Raw genomic sequence first — 23,087 nt, 5'->3', positions numbered from 1 at the left:
AACTTTACAAACAAAGAGCTATCAGTGTTATCCGCTGGTACCATGTGCTGGTGACACACAAGGCATTGCCTTTTCCAGTGACCCCAGTTCTCTCATTCTCCACTCACCTCTAAAGACATTCCTTGTGAAAAGGGGTCTTCCCCCTGCTGTGGCTGGTCAATTACTCCTCCACTAACTCCATGCCTGTGGAGATGTCTCACGTTACCACTCCTCGCAAAAACAAACCATAAACATTCTGCTTATTCACAGGACGGAGATGGAGAAAACCACCAACAGCTCAGGATGAGAGTTCAAAAAAGAGAAAGGAAAAGAAAAACTGAAAACTGAAGCAGAATATGGTGAAGAAGTGCACTATAGTCCAAAGCTTCAGCGTTCTTTTCCAAGTGGTGAGAGCACAGCAAAAGTCAACGCGAAAGAGAGCAGTGAGCGCACGCGAAGAGATGATGCGATACGGATGGGGAGAGAGAGAGCGAGAGAGAGAGAGTGAGTATGTGTGAAGGGTGAGGGGAGGAGAGAGGGAGGGGAAAGTGGGGGTGGAGAGAGAGAGAGAGAGAGAGAGAGAGAGAGAGAGAGAGAGAGAGAGAGAGAGAGTGAGTGAGTGAGTGAGTGAGAGAGAGGGTGAAAGGGAGGGAGAGAGCGTGCATTGGAGACTAGTGTTGGGAGTGTGTGCGCGACGCGTGTTTGTGTCAGACAGAGAGATGGGAGGGAAGAGACAGAGAGGGTGTGAGTGCATGACAGGATCATACAAAGAGAAAAAAATAAGCACATGGCCAACTGATACCTCTGCTAATTTTTTTCAAGCAGTTACACTCAAAGCAAATATTTAACCATCAATCAATTCAAAATCACTGTGTAGAATTCCCAAAACACTTGGAAAATAAGGAATGTGGGTACACTTGTAAATTTAACATTGGAAACCACTGTATAATCTATATGTTGATCATCAAACCCATAGTCCGTTAAATATTGATGTCAAAACCACTGCTCAGCCAGTGGTGCTGCTAGTGGAGGAGAGAGATTTTAGATATTCCAGGAGCTGTGAACATTGAAAGAAAAACGACTGCACACACAAATCCTTTTTGTTCTTTTACTTGGCCAGCTTTTGGACCTTCCTCAGGGTACAAACGCACAACTGGAACAAACAATTGAAATCTATTCAGTCTCATTATTCCAGATATTTCAGGAGCTCCAGGAGAGAGAGGTGGGGGTGGGCGGTTAAGCTACTACCGCATGTCTCAAGGGGTGGCAACGTCACATTACTTGCATTTCAGCCTTTTCCAGGCACAGATCTCACATCAAGAGCTCTTTTAACATTTGTTTGTACCAAAGCAAACACAAGTGGCATAATGTCACCCCAGCCTATGAGAGAATCTGGTGTTCTTCAAGCACAGCAAAACTAGTGTTCCTGTGAGCACTATAACTTAAGCGTAGCCTCTTACTGCAGATGGGATTCACTATTATTTGCTGAAAATACTTAACTACATCATAACAACATTGCTATGACAATATCCATTTCGCCTTTTTGGTGACAGTAATGTGATAACATGGGCTCTGTGCTAAGGGCTTAAGATGATTTGTTCCCCTACACCTCCCTTGTATTGTTAGTGGTGACAGATTGTATTCAGCTTTGAGTCCAATGAGTTTCAGACATGAGTTGTTACCAACACTGGTTACATTTGCTACTGTGCGTGTAAAAGGTCAATTCAGATAAGAAGCTGTCACATATCAAAATGTAAGAATAAGCTGGAAGACACATGGGCAATTATCTCCAAATGCTACAGACTACTAACTGTCTTCAGCTCAAATTGATCACAACATCTTTCTGCATTTTGATAAAGGTCTCCTAAAGAATAGTAATCACTTCAGCGGACACAGTTACAGTTATATCCTTGAAGATGGGTTGGTGCAATTGAAAAAGCATTTCTGCTCTTCTACTGTGTGGCACAGAATGTTATCGCTATGGTTGGTCTCTTTCTTAGATGCCACATCTATGGCCCTCATGTCATTTCTTTGACAAGAATGTCTTGCTTTATTTACTAGGCTGCATCTCAGTGCTTTTCCGCCACACCAGCTGTCCCTGTTTTTAACAGACAGAGGTAAGGAGGTCACCGCTGCTGTATTTCCTTACCACTGGAAAAAAAGGAACAATAGCAGTGTGAAACTGCATGGACCTTGCCTCGAGTGACTTACAAACATTGGGGTGAGGTTAAATCATCAGCGTGAAGAGCCATTATTTTACAATTTCACCTTGGAAATGCAGTGAGAGCTCTGCTGACTGACATGCCAAGGATTGTTTGGAGATGATACTGCACTCTGCATGCCCTGTGGCTAATAAAAAACCTGCTATTTGTGGGTTACAATGCAAAAAGAATGTGAATGCAGTGCAAAGAGAAGCCCTCCTTCCAGAAGCAACCCAACAACACTATTCCAGTGAGCAGAGGCAACCGGTTACGGCTAGTGGGCAGTTGTAGGGCTAAATAAACGCTTAAAGAGCTAAGTGTTGAATTAACACTGCAATATTGACTGCATACTCCCTCCCAACACTCCCTCCACTTTGCCATTCAACTATACAGTAGCAGAGTGAGCTGTTAGCTTCTATGGTCTCTCCCAACAACCCTGTGCTGTGCCAGTTAGCAGGAGAGAGTATAGCCTACTGGGAGAGAGGACTGTGTGCTACTGTGCTGGTGGTGGTATGCTAATGTCCCTCTGAGTGGTCCCCCTGAAGCTGTTATGGGATGTAGATGTGCAGGGGGAACCATATGGAGCTGTCATCACATACTGTAGGCTATACGCCACCCTACACCACACCACACCACACACACGAGCCCTGGGCTCCGTGCCATCGCGTGGCTGGCACACTTACTGGAGATATTTATCCATGGCATATTTGCATTGATTCTGCATATATTGACCTTTTCTGCTGATGGGGCTGGCCGAGTTGGCTAAGCGCATGATGACATGGCTGACCGGGGGATGGCCGAGGGTAGTCTAAAGGGCAGTGTCAGTCAAACAGCCAATAGCCAATGGAGATGCCTGGAGCTATGTCTGCGTCTGAGCACATAAGCTTATGAGTTCCAACCAGCCAGACAGCTCAGGGACTTTACAGGGAAATTCAACATAGAAAGAAGGACAGGAAGGAAACAAAATAGCAGTGTTCACTACATTTCCTGTTGCTGCTGCAGTAGTCACCAATTAAGGGTGTGTCTGCCAGCCTGGTCCTAAATTAGTATACCCCTGATATACCTTACTGATCAACATGCAACTGCAGAACAGAAAACTATAGAATGGCATTTAGGATAGACAAGGCCAAAAGACCTACGAGTACGTCGCGTGCAAAACCTCCAAAAAGCAAGCCAGTTTCCAACACACTGACAGACCGCTCGACATAATGTCATATTAGGTTAGGTTAGGTTAGGTTACTTTATTTGTCTCCACCAGGAAGATATTTGTCTGGGAGACAGGGAGGTTGCATATATGGCATCACTGTGTAGTGGCACTGCTGCACACAACTAATAACGTAACACAGTGGCATAGAGGAGAATAGCTAAGTAAATGCCCATATTTAAGTAAACAGATTAAACTGGACTGGTATGTGAATGTGGGAATGTGTATGTATGTGTGTGTATGCAGGGGTGATAGTGAAAAAAAATCCTGAGCCTGAACTTTTTTCCTGGTCGGGGAGGGGGGGCCGGGGGACGACGGGACATACTGCATATGAGACGTAATGTAGGCCTTATTATTATTCAAACACATTATTCAAACATTTAAGATAATGTTTTCATTTTTGCATTATTTCTATAGTGTTATTCACGAAAACACAGATCATTTCCCTGTTGGTAGGCTACAGCACTTGGCTGAAAGAAACTGACCACCACGTTCAATTCTAGCTGTAAAAACGAATACCAACGTATGCAGTTAGAAATGCATTCTAGGCTTGTGATGTTGCACTAAAGTTATTGAGGTGGGTATTGAACCAATGCAAACATTTCAACACCAGAATGCATTTCTGAAAACATGGTGCATATTTTACCACATTGAATTAACTGAAAGCTACATATGTAGCAGCCATACCAAGACAGGTCAGTAGGAGGCAATACTACTCCAAAGTACAGTAACTACACTCTGTCCAAAATAGAGGAGGTGATTACCAATTAATTGAGCAATACTTTTAAATGACATGACATTTGCTGCAAGCTGCATAAGTTTCATTTTCATTGGGGACATTGCTCATATAACTTGTATAGGCTACTGGACATACGTTTAGATAGCCTACTCGTGGCCCCATGGTCTACCTATAACCACAGATTGTTTAAGGGCTGTGCTATAACCCCTATAACGCCCTTGAATTACCGGTACATGATATTTAGGGCACAAGCGCATGATTGGCTACATGCAGGCCCACGTTCACATCGCATATTTCGACTCCACGGATGACAGAACCAGTGGTTATTACGGACAGGACAGTATATATAGCCTGTGTGACTACTGCGCGACTTTCGCATTGTAGTCAATTAAAAATACATGAAAATCACTCGCGTGTACACACGCCCATTACAAATGTTACGAGTTGAAAAGATAACAGAAAGCAACAAAAACAAAGACATGACCGAATTAAGCTACATGAAAATAGCACAGGGCGTGAAGATAAGATGAACATTCACTGCATGTCTAGGTGACACCGTGGTGGCCACATGAACGCAAGCCAAGTATTTGAAGTTCATGAGAGTCTGATATTGATAATTGCCCCCTGCCCGAGAGTAGGGATTAAGTAGCCCAGAGCGTGCAGACAATACAACCTGTGCATCGTGCGTGGAATAACTGGATTCGATTACGCAGAAGGGCTACGACAGGGAGCGCGCGAGAGAGAAAGGCTGTGTGAACCTGTGCGAGGCCTGTTTTGGGGGTTTTCACAGAGCGCGTTGGTTTAGTCAGCATAACTAATATAAACATCTCCTGAAATCAGTTTGACACGTGGTTTGTCAGGAATGACGCAAAACACCATCCCTCAATCAACAGTAGACCAAAATCCACGAACTCAGCTCACACTAGCCTACAAGGGGTGTAGGCTAACTAGGCTTGCCAAACATTAGCGATCCAAGCATTCCATTGTCATTTGGACATGTCGCAATGGTAGCCGCTATTCCAATGCAGACCACATTTACGCACTACACCTAGAAAAAAAAGTATCATGACGGGCATAGCATAGCCTACCGTTTTGAGCATACAGACTTTTTTTGAAAGAACGTCCATCTCCATCAAAGTTTGTCAACATTGCGCAGTCATTTAGCGCACATAAATGAGGAAAATAGACGAACCTATTTCAAACACATACTCTCACTGAGCCCGTTTATGCGCATCAATAAGCCGTTTATGGTCAGGTTTTTGGAGTAACCTGCGCAAGGCAAAATCATTCGGGCCCAAGCCAACATGCCACAGTGGGCAAATTAATAACTAAATGGCCTTACCTTCAAACGTTTTCTTGATCACAGAATTTCACTAGTATTCCACTGACATCCACACGGTTCAACACACCCATCACAACTAGCAAGCCATGTGGATTTGTGCTAACAATAGTTGCTAATTTTTATCGGAATCCAAATGGTCTAGACTTGGCCTATAGTACTTTCTTCCGTTTCTTCAGTATAACGAGATGCCATTTTTGGATTTGCCTCCGTCGACAGTGAAAATATCTGAGAAGGGTAACCAGTAGGGCCTAGAAACTCTCTTTACTGTGCATACTGACAGCCAATCTACTTCTCCTTTCACTAGAACTAGAAGACTGCCGCCAGTGATGTGGTGAGTGACTCAAGAGCAAGACGTAACAAATTGATACATTTTTCAGTAAGATGTCGGGATGATACAATTATGGGCTGCTACTCATTTGGGTTCCTTTCGCGTCTCTTACAACAGGCTGTTGCGCGCTCATTTATTTTCACCATACATTAATGAAGGCCTACGCGATAGTTTATTATTTTATTAATATTGGGGAAATTATTATTTTATTTTTTTCTACAGCCACGCTACGCCGGATTTCCGGCGCGGCGCCGGACTGCTATCACCCCTGGTGTATACCATGTGTATGTGTATTTCGAAAGCGCTTTCATAGTCATAATTGTGATACTGCACCACTATATGTTGTGATACTGCACTACATGTTGTATTGTATTGTATTGTATTGTATTGGCACACTTACTGGAGATATTTATCCATGGCATAGTTGCATTGATTCTGCATATATTGCAGTATTGTATTGTTCTACAGAACTCAAATCATGTCATAGCAGACATGTAGAAAACGCAAATAGGTAAAGAAGCCACCGTACATACAATTGTAAGTTTGCCAAGTAAACATACAAAAACATCTTACAAACATCGACATCTAGACAGACAGTTAAAACAACAAAAACAAAACAAACAGGTACATGACAGACCAAAGAAAACATTAAAAGACTGCTAGATTTTTTAAAAAAGACATGAGGGAAAAAGTCAATTTGGAGGAAAGAACAAGTAGAGCAGATAAGAACAAGTCCAGATGCAGTACATGACTTGCTGTACTGTACTGTTCAGCAAGCATAAGGCCACACGCTGGATCTCAGGTTACACTGGGGGGATAATCAAGGTAATTACAGTAATTAAGTGATGGGTGAGGAGCAGAATCAACAGGAGCACACAGCACACGGTGTCTCAGGGCCACAAACAAGGACACAAAGGAACACGGGGTTACTCGAACTCAAACAACCTCTTGCCATAGCAGATTAGACTGGATTCAAATGAATATACCTCGTCCTAAAAAATTGTTTCTTTGAATTTTTTTTTTTTTTTTAAAGATATTTTTATGGGCCTTTTTTTTACTTTATTTCAGATATAGTAGGACACTGAAGAGCGTCAGGAAGCAAATGTGGAGAGAGAGATGGGGTAGGGATGGGAAATGACCCAGGCCGGATTCAAACCCTGGGTGCAACCCTTGGGCCTGCAAGCCCAAATGCACGGTGCGCCACAGAGCCCCCCACGGCTTTCTTTGAATTTATGGTTTTGGCAAAACTGCTTGCTATTCTTGCTGGTGTTCCAATCTTGCAGCTAATGTTTGTTTGTGAGGTCTCATATGCATGTCATTCTGTTGGGGATACTTTAAAAGTCCCAAATGTGCGCCATCCTATAGGGATTATGCTTTAGAAGTCGGCTTCAGTACAAGAGTTGGATCAGTCAGTGCTGGATCAGTGACAGGTACCATATAGAGAAGCTTGTGTGGGACTTGAATTGACGCACGCGGTGAATCATTTTCCTTGGAGTATTGCCATTTGTCTTACAAAAACAACAAAACTACAAGTGTATCTCCACAAATCATTGTGTGTGTGTGTGTGTGTATGTGTGTGTGTGCGTGCGTGCACGTGCAAGTGCATGTGTTTGTGTAAGCACATGTATGCAGCCTGTTCCGTATGTGCATTCAATACAATTGATTCATGACTATACATTTAATATAAAATACAATAATGTCAAGGGCAGCCGTGGATGCATGGGAAAACAGCAGCGTGCTGTGCCACCATCACATATTCATGACTAACACTCTTGTTCAGAGCTGGCCAATCCACTGGATGACTCATAGCTAGACTTGCTTGGCCTCCTTATTCCTTATACTTTGTGTGCTTTATAACTGTGGCCTTGGCTGCTCTGCTTTTGCGCTGCATGCTAAAACGTGTAGTGAGGGGGGCATTTCTTATTCAACAACGGACATCAAGCATTGTGCAAAGCCACTCTGCGAGCTCAGCGCCCAACACTGAGTCAATCTCCTGCTTGTCAAACACACCGTCGGTGAAGGCCACCTCAGAGTGGGTCAAGGCACGCACTAACAGAGTATGTGCTTACTCTATTGCCTCTCAGACAACTTCACGGTTTAGGAGGTTTTTCTTGGCTTGTCTGCAACGGTTTTTTTTTCTCTCACCATTCCCAACCACACGTTAAGAGACACTGGCTGACAGCTTTACCGTGTGGAATATATCAACCTGCTGCAGTCCTTGAGAGCTCATGGTCTCTCTCTCTCTTTCTCTCTCTCGCTCTCTCTCTCTGTGTGTGAGTGCATGTATCTGAGTAGAAGAGGGACTTCGCCAGACTCCTAGAAAGATCAGATTCCTATCCCCATGACATGCATCCTGGTGGAGAGGCATATGCAGCATTATTCAGTGTGAGGACTGAGCACTGCTCTAACAAGTGAGGGACCAAAAAAATAAAATAATAATTAAAAAATCAGGGTGCTGCTGTCACTCAAGGCTTTCATATGGTATTCAATTGGATTTGGACATGAACGCCATCCTGAAATGCATTGGAGTTACCCACAAAACTGACCTGGATTGTCTCATAACCAGAGATTCATCAAGGCCTTTGAATTTCTTTTTTTTTCATTGCAATTCAACATGGATCCTTGAACTCTCTCTCTCTCTCTCTCTCTCTCTCTCTCTCTCATATCTGAACTCTCTCTCTCTCTCTCTCTCTCTCTCTCTCTCTCTCATATCTGAACTCTCTCTCTCTCTCTCTCTCTCTCTCTCTCAATGAGAGGTAGAGCTCTGCGAAACTTCTCTCTCTCTCTCTCTGTCTCTCTCTCTTCCTCTTTCACTCTTTCTCTCTGTCATGTTTGGCAATAAGATATAGAGCTCTCTGAAACCTCTCTCTGTCTCTCTCTCCCTTTCTTTCACTCTCTCCCTTTCTTTCTCTCTCTCTCTGTGTCTCTCTTCTCAGGAGTAGGCTGCTTCCGACAGGAAGAGGAAAGCTTACTGTCAATGTGAAAATGTCAGGGTGGTCTTGATACAAGTGCCGGCGTTCCTCTCAGTCATAATGGATGTCAAGATGCATCTAACAAAGACAGGCAATTAAGGTTTCACAAGCAGACTATAAATAGGCTGCAACTCACACCACTCTTCCACTTGTATACAAATGTTATGCCCATTTGACATCTATCCAAAGCCTCAAATGTCAACTTCATTCCTCTACAAAGAAAGGGAATTTGATAAGGTGCAACACTGTGACTACTGAATTAGATCTAAAACAAAACAATGTTGGTTACAGAAATAATAATAATAAAAAAGAAATCACTACCTAACCTACCAGGAGTCATGACAGTAGGCTGATTATGGAAACAAAACAAGGCAAAACAAGAATAGTGTGAACAACTGCTGTAAGCCTGCTGACAGCCGAATTCAGTTAAGAAAAATAGCATTTGGGGAAAAAAACCCTGCCTAATTGGGGTTTTAATTTTTCTATTTTGTACCGTATGTTCATGTAGTGATGACAAAAACACTTCAATAAAGGGCCTTTAAAGTTCCATTACAAACAACACTGTACAGATCTGAATGAGGTGTGAGCCACCAGACCTGGCGTGCTGTATGCCTGTAGCATGCATTGAGTACAATTAGCTGGTGCTCCATGACAGAGCACACTAACTAACTGCTGAGAGGATTTCATGGCTCCTGTCACTTACAGCCTTGCTGCCGTACAAGCTGTGGCTCTCATTTGACGTCACCGCTGGTGAAAAATCAATTTGATGCCGTAATGACAGAACATCCAACGTAGTTTTACGCTTCTCTCACAGCAAGTCGCGTGTGTGACTTGTCTTTTTGCACGCTTCTGTGTGTGTGTCAGTGTGTGTGTGTGTGTGTGTGTGTGTGTGTGTGTGTGTGTGTGTGTGTGTGTGTGTGTGTGCATGTGTGTGTATTTGGGTGCCAGTGTATTTACGGTTGTCTGTGTGAACAGAACTGTGCTTGTGTGTAAGTGTGTGCGAGTACTTCATTCAGTTACAGTACATGGGCTTTGGTTTGAAATCCAGAGGGAAACATGGGGATAGCATACAGTACCTCTGCAGATCGCCAGATAGCTCTCTCCTCTCCTCGCCTCTCCCCATCAGTGCAAAGACAAACACCTGTCCCTCCATCTGCTGATGGCTCGTAAAGCAGAGATACACACAGGACACGGCCATCTCCTCTCCTCTCCTCTCCAGCAGCCCACATCTCCTGATAGCAGATAACACACACACACAACAGCAGCGTTAGGATAACACTAATGGCCAGCGTTAGGATAACGTTGGGAAAATGTAGAAGGACAACACTAGGATAATGTTAATGGAAAACATTTGGATAACGTAAAAATAACGCTATCATCACCCACCATCTCTCACATGTTCTCCTCTTCTCCCTACCTCCCTGGCCTGGGCTGTTGATATAGGACACTCAGTGCCGAAGGAAAAGGCTGGACAGTCCCTTCAGCCAACAATTAAATGAACTGAACATGAAACATCTATGTTTGTGTGTGTCCGCCTTCAGTCTTACAGCACAACAACGCGCACACACATGCACACACTCATACACAGACAGGGAACCTCAGTGTGGTCTGTGCTGTCTCTGTGGAGCTGGAATGGAGAGTTCCTCTTCTGTCCTCATCAAGCATGAGTGGCTTGCCTGCTTTCGACTGCATATGAGGGTGAGAACTATGCAACACTGATTGGTGCTAGGCGTCAATTGTAATTAGTGGAACACTGGACAGAGTCCTTCAAACGGATCAATTTGGCACACAGCCTGTGCATGGATTTTTCTTTCTTTTAATTTTTCTCTTTTTTTTCTTCTCGCTTCCAAACCCTAATGCAGAACTTATGGAGCTACTGAGGGCGAGATATTAACCTAATGATTGCACATGGCACATTGCACAGGCAATACACTATATGGTTATTATTATTTTGGTAATTATGCCTCCCTCACATGAAGGTGCCAGGGGCATACTGTTCTTGTGGATTAGCATTATGTAACGCAATAAGAAACACACATTCAATATAAGGGAAAAAACACACATGAACCCAAGAAATGTTCACATATAACATTCAGTGTTGGAAAAAAATATCGTAATATTCCATTATATTATAACAGTCAAACAACAACCCTATGACAAAACTGGCCAAATCATCTCAACAATAAGATCCCGGTATGTAAAAAAAGAATAAATAAACAATTTCGGTGCAACAAAATAGCCAGATCAATTTTAGACCTCTCAATCACGTTAGCATGTTTACACCGAGACACAGGCCTGCAGCACAAGGAGGGTGTTCAGTGTGCAGCGGATACGGGCCCACCCGGGGGGCCTGTCAGCTCTTCTTTGATCACACAGACAGAGACAGACATAGCGGTTCTCACTTGTCATGTGCCCGTCTTCCACATTGTCTGAATGTTTCAATGTCGGATCACTTCCCAAACAATGTGTGCATCTGTTTGTGTACCGTATCTGTAGTATAGGCGCATATGGGGCACAAATCACCATTAAGATTGCAAAATCAGAAAAAGGGCGTTATTTATGGACATTTGGAGAACTGTTTTCCCTACTAATCTACCAATGCTTTTCTTGGTTATTTTGTTGTATCTTCATGACATTAATGAAAAGGTTTGCCCCACAAGCGTGGGAGTAAAAGAGTGTGTATGTGTAGTTGTTGCCAAACTACCCTTGTGGATACAGAAACACCCCCACTAAAATACTAGAATATAGAGGAGTCCACTAAGGGGTGTGTGCGTGTGCCTGCATGTGCGTGTGCTGTGCATGTGTGTGTGTGAACATGCTCCAGGTGGCCAGAAGCATTGAATGAATTTCCACTGACATTCAGAATTAGATCTGATTTGTTTGAGCCTCTGAGCCTCCAAGCATAGCAATAGAATCTTACACACACACACAGATGCACGCACGCACTCACGCACACAAACCTTCCGGACACGCACATGTATACCCCCCCCCTCCACACACACACACACACACTCCACATGGGAAAAGTAAACAGAGAAAGTGACGGTGACAGCGAGAAATTGCCTCAATCCAGAAGACGCCTGAAGAGTATGAAACTGATGAGGGAGTGATGACTCTCAAAGTGTTTACCTTCCAGCCCAGGAGGACGCTGGGTAAACACCGATGCCCTTTAACCCTTCGAGAAGTACCATCGCATGTGATTAAAATTTTGCCCATATGTTCTGTTTGTGTGAGTTCTATGAGAGCTGTAGGGTGTTCAAGTACAATTCTACGTAGAAGAACTGGGAAAAAACTCCTGCTACACTGGCTTTATAATAGCAAGTGATTCTGCCATCATACAGTACATGTCTGTAGAACACTTCACGTACAAGAAAAATCAACAATGCTGCCTAGGTTTCATTACCTCTTAATAGGAAATGCATCCCTTCACACATGAGAAAAAAATAAATTTAAAGAAATATAACTTTGTACTAGTGTGCTCGAGGAACGAACCAACGGCACAATGAATAATTCCATGTCTCTTTAGACAGAGTGTGTCTTCATCCATTTGTCATGTCTGAGCTAACGTGTCCTAACATGAGAGCACGGTGAGTGTAGGTACTGTAGCATGTGTATGAATGCATGCATGCATGCATACAGGGCAGGCGGGCGGGTGGGTGAACGGTGGGCGATGCTTCAAACGCTGTGCAATTAGAGGTGGATGAGGTTTGTGCTTTGAAGTTGGTGGGAAACGACTGTTTGAAGACAGCGAGTGGGGCTGTGCCATCAACAAAGTCTAGTTGCCATGGCTAGCGTGACGTCAGGCGGGCCAGAGAAAAGCGCTCGCTGTTATTTTCAGCCCCACGTCGCTCAGCGGGGTAAGAGCAAGGCTAAGCATTCGATCTTTGGCGCACTGGATGGCAAAGAAAGGAAAGGAAATGGGAGAGATGGAAAAAAAGAGACAAAGGGCCCTGGCTGGGTCACAGAAGGTGTCGCAGAGAAAGGGGCCACAGAATTGAATTGTAAAGCCCAGCTGGGAACCAAGAGATTATTATAGAGCTTCGTCTGGTCATACAGTCTGTCCATTATTACTGATCAGTGTGTGTGATAAATTTTCCTATTTAATATGGGGGAAAGCACAGCGACAAAAAAATAGCCTAAACCAAAGAATACAGTCTATTTTTTTATTGTAGATGCTGAAAATGGAATGCAATCCCCTATAAAAATATAAAATACATCTCCTAAAAAGGTGGTGGCATCTTGAAGTGTATTCCTATGATTTTCAATATGTCATGTTTCAACCGATAATGGCTGTCTAGGTTACACTCTCGAAGAGCAGGAGTATTTGAAGGAAATAGACCAGAGTTGACACCTCCTGCCGAGCTGAGAGATAAGAGGGAGAACAATGACCAAACGGCTCCTTGATCATCTCGGAGAAAAAGGCGAGGTGGTGGAAGGAAAGAGGGGAGGTGGGAGGAACTAGTGAAGGAAGGGATGGCAGATCTATTCCAGTGACTTCACTTGCCACATTTGTGCCACAGACATCAATTAGTCCAGAAATAGAGGGGCTCACCGGCGGAATAATTGTATGTCACTGATTCTTGAGAAAGTGGCTAAAACAGGTTGTAATGTTGACAGAAAAAAACAAAGTGAATTACAAAATTATATGGTATATCCTTGTAGACTAAGGTCTTGGCTTTTCAGAAATGCACAAGGCCAATCTCCCCATTATGTATTTTTTTCAGAAATCAGGCTTTTCTCCGACCATAGCTTGTTTTTTGTCAACACCGTCAGACACAATTAAAAGTTATTAAAATTGTATTGATTTGGTTGCATATGTATCTGGAGTTTTTAAGTGATTATGTGTATTTTTTTGGTTCACACATATGCCTTTAAATGTTGAAAATTCACTTTTGTTCTATTTTAATACTGTTTCATGTGTTCTAATTTTAAAATATGTACCGTCAAACGATGCTTACTTAACGCCTAAATACAACAAACATTTTTTTGTAATTTCACAAATATTCGTGTAGGCTTAAATTGGCTATTACTTTGATATTTCAACAACTCCTAAGGAAAATGTTGTAAGCACATTCCTTTAAAATGTCCAAAACTCCTTCTTACGGTGGTGACTTAAGAACTGACGGTGGTGACAGTAATCTGAGAGTGGTGAAAGTGGCCTAATTAGTACCCTGCATTTAGCAAAATAAATAGCCCTCTCAAGTCAATGGCATCTTGCATAAACACTTTATTTTTGTGTGTGCACAGTATGAGCATGTCTTTTTACTTCATTAGTTAGATTATCTAGGAAGTAAGCCACTGGTTGTTGAAAATGTGGTAAAAACAGCTTTTAAGTTGTTCAAATCCAAAATATAGAGGTGTATTATCATAGATGTAGGTCTTGGCTGTGCAGTGAATGCATTGGCCAAGCTCCCCATGTTTAACATTTTTCATAAAATGGGCTCTTTCTTGTTTTGTCAACAGCGGCAGACAGAATTAGAAGTAAAAACACATGTTTACTGTATTAAAGTGAATTATTTTAACAATTCAACATAACTGTAGATACTTATTGTACGCATATTCTTAAAACATGACAAAAACACTTAAAACATGTTTTTTTTGGTGAACTCCATCAGATGTCACCACCCGTCAGGTTTTCTGACAAAAAAACCTCCAAATGCACCTCAGTGGTGGCTAGAGTATCATTTTGGATCACAATTATTACTAACATGCCTAGTAATGTTTCATTAACCAGCACAATTTAGTAAAATATGGAACAACATGATGAGCAGAACAAAATCTGACGGTGGTGACATCTGACGGTGTGAGACAAAAAAACCACTCTTTTAAATATCATGCATTGTTTGTTCACATTAGCCATTTCATTTTCGCTCTGTTTCTTGGGTGCTTCATACCTTTTCTGAAAAAAATTATATTTATTAACATTAATGTAATACAATACTATTAAAACCCCCGACGGTGTTGACAGTTTATGGTTGGGACAGTACCAGTGTCCAAACAAATTAACAAATTGAGGACAAAATAATAAACTTACAGGAGCTTCAGTGATGGTGAAGCAGCAGTAGAGCTAAAGGTTTGAAAAGGGGTCCTCAGTAATGAAAATTACCTTGTGCATACCTGATTTTATTGTCTTTTAGAAAAAATCTGACAGTGGTGACCAATATGCTGGACACATTTTGAGCAATCAGTAAATAATAGTAAATATTGTTTTACATCCACTATGTGCACATCTGTAGAACCACTTTAATATGGTCTTCCACATCATGGTGATATTGTTCAATTCTGTTAGTGATTTTTGTATTTTAAGTCAATTGAAATGATGATGCCAGTCCTTGGGACAGGCGTTTTTACAGGGTGTGGACAGGTTTATAGCCATGAAAAGTAATAAAATTACACTTAAATATTTCAAACAACTGTGTATTCGTGTGACAGACCCCTTGGCCATTACCTGGGTTCATTTTGTTTGTGAAAATTTAGTTGATTTTCAACAGAATTAATATTTTACTGCAGGGACATGTTTTTGCCAAACTTTCAAGAATCAGTGATGTGCGAAAGAGTCACAGAGGACTGTGGTGCACTGTGCGCTACTTGGTGAGGTGACGGTAGCGACACTTTTAAGGCAAACATGGGGGCGATATGGTTATGGATACGGAATATTTCAGTTCAAACATGACAAAACATTGAAAAGTGTAGCAAACAATGTCCTATTTTGACGACAAACCTCTAGAGCTGTAACCTGGTTCTCACGCAAGATGGATGTTTCTCATCCATCTGGAGCTTTGTTCTTTGCCTAGCTCTGACAAGGCAGGGGTGTATTTTAAAAAATCTCGAACCTGATTAGAGAATTCAATATGTGTGTTATTTTGAATTACTTCAACCAATCATATTGAAAGCGGACGTTGTTGTGCTACTGTGTTGTCGCGGACGATGCTACGTCATACCTGTTAACACCCCGCCCCCCAATTGTGATTGGATCTGTGGGATCGAGTATGGTGTGCACGAAGCACTTCGGCCTCCACTCGCCTCACCCAGACCCTTGTGCAAGCTCAAGAAGTTGAGCGAAAATGCACGAGGGTCTGCGTGAGAACCAGGCTACTAGAGCTGGTGTTATCAAGTTTTAACGGCTGTAGCTATGGATAGATATATGTTTGACTGCAGCTCTGTTCTTACACTGAGGCTCCATTATTTATGCATTATTTTTAACAGTTGTGCTAAAGGTGACAGTCTAACATGTTAATTCAGCAATTATTCAACAATAATAAACAAATGTAAAATTCTAGCTCCTTGCTTTTTAATGGTAAACCTTGGAATTTATTTATTTATTTTTTCATTTAATTATTTGTATGTTGGTAGTAAAATGCATCTTTTTCCATTTGGGCACTGACACCATGCATATTGATTGGGATGGGGTAACTTAATGACTGATCCTTTAAAGCTTCACTGTGTACTGTAGGATGGTGGCTTGAGTAGGAATTGCAACTATGCTGCTCTTTGAAACTGTGCTGCCTATTGCCAAATTTGATCTTTTCACGAATATTTACAAAATAATAAACTAATATTCACTAGTATGACGAAAGTACAATGAGTTGTGCATCTAAATGTCTATTTCTGGACAATCAAAATGGTGAACGGAGAAGATTCCGTTTTTCATGCATAAAAAGTGTAATAATTAATTTGATGGTGGTGGTAAGTAATTCATGAAAAAGGTGGCAATTGTGAATGGGCAGTATCAATTGTGGAAATGAACTACTAAAATATTACACAGTGCACCTATAACGTGCATCCATGTTCCTCAAATATACTCAAAAGTTTTCACCTATAGTCAATTCAGTATGTTACCTTGCACATACACTGTATGTGGTCCTTTTTCATCAGTCTTAACTGTTGCCATGGTAACCTGATTGCCATCAGCCAGCTGCCCAAAGAATGAGAGTGTGAAGAAATTGAGGAGAGAAAAAAAACCCAAAGACTTCCACATCCAGTACAAATTGGAACTTCACTGCGGGACTGCTGTTTTGTATCTGTTTCTAAAAATCAGTTTATTTTTCTTTCCCATGCAAATACACACTTCACAAAGAGACAAATTGGCAGTTTGATAGTTTGTTTGGGCCTGGTGTCAAGACAGGCACCAGATTAATGGGCCACCACATACAGTATACAAAATGTTTTTTTTTCAAGTAAGCCGGAAGGGGGGGGGGGGGGGGGGACCAAGTGTCCATCTGGCCTTGACAGTTTCCATATGAAATGAACAAGAGGCAGGCTCTTCATTGGCTCCTAGGCGATAGCGGCTGTCACCATGTTACTATCACTACCAATGCCACCGTTCCCACGAGCTACAAAGCGGCCCGCCGGAGATAAACATGCTATGATAAGCTGTAGGAGGACACAGAGAAGATCAGTGCTCCACATAATCTTTTTGAAGAGTGGTCTGAACAGCAACTAAATCGTTCTTTATTTTTACCCTGCCCCTGGCTTCCCTCGTAGAACCACTGTGCCAAGATGGGTCACTTAATAATCTACTACAGACCAGCTACACATACTCCACTTTTCAAACCAGAGTAGCGTAGGCCTACTGGGAAATAAGACAACGCTAACAGATACCTGGTCCCACCCGAACTGGGCCAGGCCACTGATATGAACAGTTTAAGTTTAACTTAAGTGAAGCTTTTCCCTAAGTTGAAACGATAATCAGCATACTTACACTCAGAGCACATTCTGACAGAAAGGTTACAAAAAGCCAGTGACTGGCAAAATGGATAAATGAGTTCACAATCCAGTGCCACGTATTCCAAATGACATGGCTTTACCTGTGTAATTTGGTTGAATGATCACCTGGTTGAATTGGACAGGTAAAACCAAGTCATTTGGAATATATGTGTGGCCCTAGGTTGTAACTAATGAATCCATTTTGCCCATTACTGCAAAACACTTTCCTGTGAACAGAATCCCCAAGACTTTGTTTAATGTGTTGCATCAGTTAGTTTGTGCAAGCTAGAAGTGTTATTTAGTACAGCAATGATATTTAACATACTAGGTGTACATTTTTTTCACTGTTGGACAACACCAGTCCCAATTATTATGTACGTAGCTTCCAGGCATGGGCAGTGATAACTGTGCATCTCCTACCATCATGCATGGAAGGTTTTGCACAAAAATTACACTAACATTCATTGATTGGACTAATCCCTTTCCTAAACATTGAGGAAATATGGGACATGTCATGAATGGCAATTGCAGTGTTGTTCACATCCATGCAATGGCTCCAACAGTTACATCTTGCATGATAAACAATTCAGGGACCGCTCCATTTTCTATTTAGAGTTTTAGCTTCATACTTTTTAACATTTGGAAAAAAAAATCAATACAGTTCACGCTTTCTTAGAAATTAATATATGACAAGAAAGATGTGATGTGATCTAATGTCAAAGATTTGCATAATACAAGATACTCTTCCCTCACCCGGTCTCAATGTGTAATAAGTTGCTATGACAACATGTGCGAGGTGTGAGGTGGCTTGCTGTTATTGGATGCTTCTGGTGGCGACTGCATGCAGGGTGTGCCACCAGTTTGCCTTTAGGTTGGAACATTACATATGCATAATGACTCATTAGTAGCCTGTGTAGGGAAAAGGTCTCCTCGCCTTACAAGCTGGCATGACACTGAATTGAGATCCCATCCCTGCTGCCAGGGTTTTCAGAGCAACATTTTTTTGTGAAACAATGTTTAGAAGGTAACAAAACATATAGGCCTACAGTACTTCAAAGGTCACCAGTTTGGGAGAAGAAGGAAGCCAAACACGATCAGTTTTAGACTTGAAAGTAAGAAATCTGAGAAAATCCACAGGTTGGATAAACCAAATCATACTTGTTGAATAAAATGAGAATACAGCGCCAGTGTGTGAAGCAGCTTCATTCATTCTCAAGCTGGCCAGCACCTCAAATGCCAGCCTGCTCTCCAAAAATTCTGTGCTCCTGGACACGGAATTGTTTTCCGTGATGGGCACACGGAAGTGCTTTCTATAGGCTATTACCACAGCACTGTGTTAACTCTATCATTAGAAAATACATACCAAATGCTAATCCTAAACAAAATAATGCTATAGCAATTTAAGTTGTGCCCTGACCAAAACATTCCCTAACCTTCACCTGTCATTAAAGACATATTTTTGAGAAATACCTTTTCCAGTTGGTTGCTAGGCTATCAAATTCATATAATGAATGAAAGAAAACTAGCTGTGCCCAGACCAAAACAATCCCTAACCCTAACCTGTCAGTAAGAAAAAAAAATTGAGAAAAGATATTTTAAATTGGAAAAATCCTGAGAAAACACAAGTAGTGCAGGTTCAGTTGTAAGTTTAGGAACATTTCATATAGATTTTTCCATTCAGCATTTTTTTAACTTCTAGGACCCCCCCGAATACAAATCCACCTGTTTCCATTTTTTTCCTCAATATTTAGTGGCAAATCCAAGATGGCTGCCATTGTGTACAGAACATTCACCATTAATGCTGTTTTAAGGACTGCATTTCTTCAGTTAATCTTTTTTTTATTTCCAGGGGAACATTGAATAGAAAACAACTTGTTTCCATTGTTTTCCTTCATTTTTAGTGGCAAAATTCAAGATGGCTGACATCATATTTTGCCAAATTGGCATATTTAGTTTTTTTTTTTTTAAGTCTATTAAGCCATTGTTGACTTTTATTGGTAATATTTGTTACATGACTGAAGTCAGCCATCCCATAAACTAAAATCCACTACAAAATTCAAGATGGCCGACATTTCATATAGCAAAATCAACATTAACATAGCGCTTTCAGGTCTATAAAACCATTCATTTGTGAATTTAAGCACAGAAGATTTTATGCAGGTCCAAATTATTGTTCAAACAAAAATTACTATGAATCCATTCATGTACAGTACCTGTTATGCAGTGCTACCTGTACAGCAGTATTGCATATGCACTGGTTTGGCTGCCTGTGTCAAGGCCAAGGCCTACAAAGTTGATTCAGGGTGCTTCAGCTCATCTGAAGGCTATGAAATCAAATGTTCAGCCTAGGATGCTGCATTCCTCCAATTCCAACAATCTTGCCATGCTCTCTGCTCACACAACTAGGCTCTTTGACATGCCAGTCAGTGCACACCCATGACCCTAGTAATGGCCACACTATCATAGAATGGAAAGTCTATTGCAAATGGGTGGAGTGTCCCTTTGTCCGTTTAAAGCACTAAAATGTCCTTATTTTGCTATAATGTCAGCAATCTTGGATTTTGCTTCTGAAAGTTAAGGGAAAATAAAAACAAGTTGTTTTGTATTCAGAGGGGATCCTACAAATAAATAGGATAAGACACATTACTTGGGCATAAAAAGAGCTGTTCAAGGCCTTTTCTGGTGTCATGTTGAATTTTTAAAACAGATATAATAATTTTTGAATGACGTTCATGTAATGGCTGACTGAACAGTCCTTTACCCATCGTGAATATTACAAATACAAGAAAAAACAATGACTTAGAGACCTTAAAACACCAAATACATAATTAATGCTATGTCATGTCAGCCATCTTGGATTTTGGTACTAAAACTTAAGGGGCGGGGGCGGAACCAGGTTGTTTTTTGTTGAAGGGGTGTAAGGAATATAAAAAACACCAATTCCAAAAATGTATATGACATGTTTCTTTTCATTACATTTAATTGACTTAGAACATGACCATTATATCCGCCATCTTGGATTCTGGGCGTTTCCACTTCAGAAAAAAATTGGAAACAGGTGGATCCGAAGACTATGGGGTCTGTAGTTGACAAAAAACACAATTTGGAAAAATCTATATGAAATGTTCCTAAACCTTATTTTTGGGACAATTGAACCTGCACTAAAGACTGTGGAAACATAGAGCTGTGGGAGTATAGAGAGAGCACTTCTATGTGTCAATCACGGAAAATAATTAATTTTGGCAAAATCCGTGCTCCTGGACACGGATTTTGTGTCCTTAACATCCGTGTCCAGGAGCACAGAATTTTTGGAGATCATGTTGCAAATGCACTGTTTGACGTGTTGTAATTCTTTCTTTCGTAGCCCCATAATGCACGCCACTCCACTAGTAGAATGCTTTAATAGTCAATGAAAAGTGAATTACCATAGTGCTAAACTACTATGACATAACATAGGGCCTTCAGTAATGCATCATGACTTGGTCATTGCAGGGTTTTCCCCAGCACTTTATTGCTAAGGCGGCCACCTTGACAAGAAACACCTACCACCTTGACAAAGATAAAGATTTCATGCTGTGAATGTAATTTCTAAAGTTAAAGGTACACTGTGCAAGAAATGGTCAAAAAAGGTATTGCAACTATGCTGCTCATTGAAACTGGGTTGCCTATTGCCAAATTTGATCTTTACATGAAAGTTAACTAAGTAATAAACACATATTTTCTGGTATGGTCCAAGTAGTCATTTTTTGCAGCTAAAAATGGCTATATCTGGAAATCCAAAATTGCAGACCATGGAGAAGGTCCCCCTTTTCATGTATGAAAAGTGCAATTTTTTCAGTCATAATGAATACTTAGAATTTGATGGTGGTGGTAAGTATTCATGAAAAAGGTAACATTAGTGAATGGGCAGAATGCATTCTGGAAATAAACAACTAAAAATCTCACACAGTGTCCCTTTAAAGTTCTAAAGTTAATAAAAAATTGTACTTTCAACGCCCCACCACCTTGACTAAAAAAATCTGAGGGGAAACACGGCATTGCCATTCTAGTTACAGCAAGTTTATAACACCTTGTCTTATCGGGTTAACAAAAAAATCATGGTAAAACATGAGCTCGCTCCCAGCAAAGGGCGTCATCACTAGTGTGACTGGCCAATACAAAGCAGTCAGCCCAAGGATACTCAGAGAATTAATGGCAAACTGCACCTGGAGGAAAACATCGCGGTTGGGCTCAGCACCAGAACACTTGACCTTACCGATCACGCTCTACGGATACAAATCTCATTAACACTTAAAGGGTGCTTGACCTGCTCGAATAGATTTGGGCAATGCAGATCTTTCAATCATTGAATGAAATTTCAATGATTCGCTCTTGAATGCGCGATAGAAGACGCCAGGGGGATAGAATCCTCCTGTAAGTCTGACATGGATTAATGAGGCTACAATAGGCTACATCAGTGTTTGCCAAACTGGGGGGTCGGGACCCCTATGGGGGGTTGCAGAGGTACTGAAGGGGGTCATGGACAATGGGGACATTGCATAAAATGGGGAATCCACAGGTTAACAGCTAAAATAATTCCTAAAATAATTAATTTGGTTATCAACAATATTTCCTCGTATGGTAGATGTATTTATTTTCCTGTATACTTCTAGCAATATTAGCGGACAGACTATTCATGGAAAATATTTTTTTTAAATCTGAATTCGTACAAATATTTTTAAGTGCAAAAGGGGGTCCCCGCTGGAAAAGTTTGGGAAGCACTGGGATAATGCGGCTATGGTAGGCCACATGTTATAGTGCTGCTCCGTAAGGAGCTTCTTCTCATCTCTAGCACTGTGTCTTGGCCATGTTAAGGCTGCCATTTTGTTTACATTCAGTGTGATCTCAGGGCAGTCATGGGTAAGCGGTTAGAGTGTCAGATTTGTAGCCCAAAGGTTGCTGGTTTGGGGGGAGTAATCAACCAGTGCTCTCCCCCATCATCCACCATGACTGAGGTACCCTGAGCATGGTAACATCCCGCCGCACTGCTCCCTTGCGGCACCATTGAGGGCTGCCCATTGCATGGGTGAGGCATAAATGCAATTTCGTTGTGAGCAGTGTGTAGGGTATGGGCAGGGTGCAGGGTTCACTTGTGTGCTGTGGAGTGCTGTGTCACAATGACAATGAGAGTTGGAGTTTCCCAATGGGGGTTTCACTGGACATCTTTTTTTTTTGAAGTTGCTACGAGCTGATGTGAACTCAGTAATAGATTTTTATACATTTTCTAACATGGAGTATAAAGATCTGGGGGAAGTCAGATCTGATTGAGACAAGTCTGATTGAGGGTCTATCTATCCCATTCACTCACAAACTCACAGTATACAAAAAAGGAAGAAGGTGAAAAGAAGGAAGATGGCATATCCATTAGGTCACTGCATATTGTATGTTTCTAGTACATAATATAATAATAAACTACTTAGATTGTTATCAACTGCCTACATTGTTATCATACTGCAGTCAGTGGTTTGCTCAACCACTGTTGTTACTTGTACCAAGACACTGAAGTGCACTTACAACACTGACAACTGCATGTACAGCATTCATTGTATAATTAATCTACAATAAAAATAGACGTGC

The 23,087-nt window shown here is 41.5% G+C and overlaps 1 protein-coding gene across 4 annotated transcripts in view; it reads right to left on the bottom strand.

The window, feature by feature from the left end:
• Positions 1-23,087, bottom strand: part of shisal1b (shisa like 1b) — a 77,558-nt gene that overhangs the window by 31,074 nt on the left and 23,397 nt on the right. For 3 of the 4 annotated variants that reach the window (XM_063196103.1, XM_063196104.1, XM_063196101.1), the window contains exon 1: positions 108-444. The gene's annotated coding sequence lies outside the window, so the exon portion shown is untranslated. Of the gene's footprint in view, positions 1-107; positions 445-9,841; positions 9,998-23,087 lie in introns of those variants that run through there. The other variant, XM_063196102.1, reaches the window with a different exon arrangement.

This window comes from Engraulis encrasicolus, chromosome 4, assembly GCF_034702125.1.
Source record: "Engraulis encrasicolus isolate BLACKSEA-1 chromosome 4, IST_EnEncr_1.0, whole genome shotgun sequence".
NCBI classification, from domain to species: Eukaryota; Metazoa; Chordata; class Actinopteri; order Clupeiformes; family Engraulidae; genus Engraulis; species Engraulis encrasicolus.
Note: the sequence above shows the minus strand (reverse complement) of the source record. Positions and strands in the feature narration are given on the sequence as shown.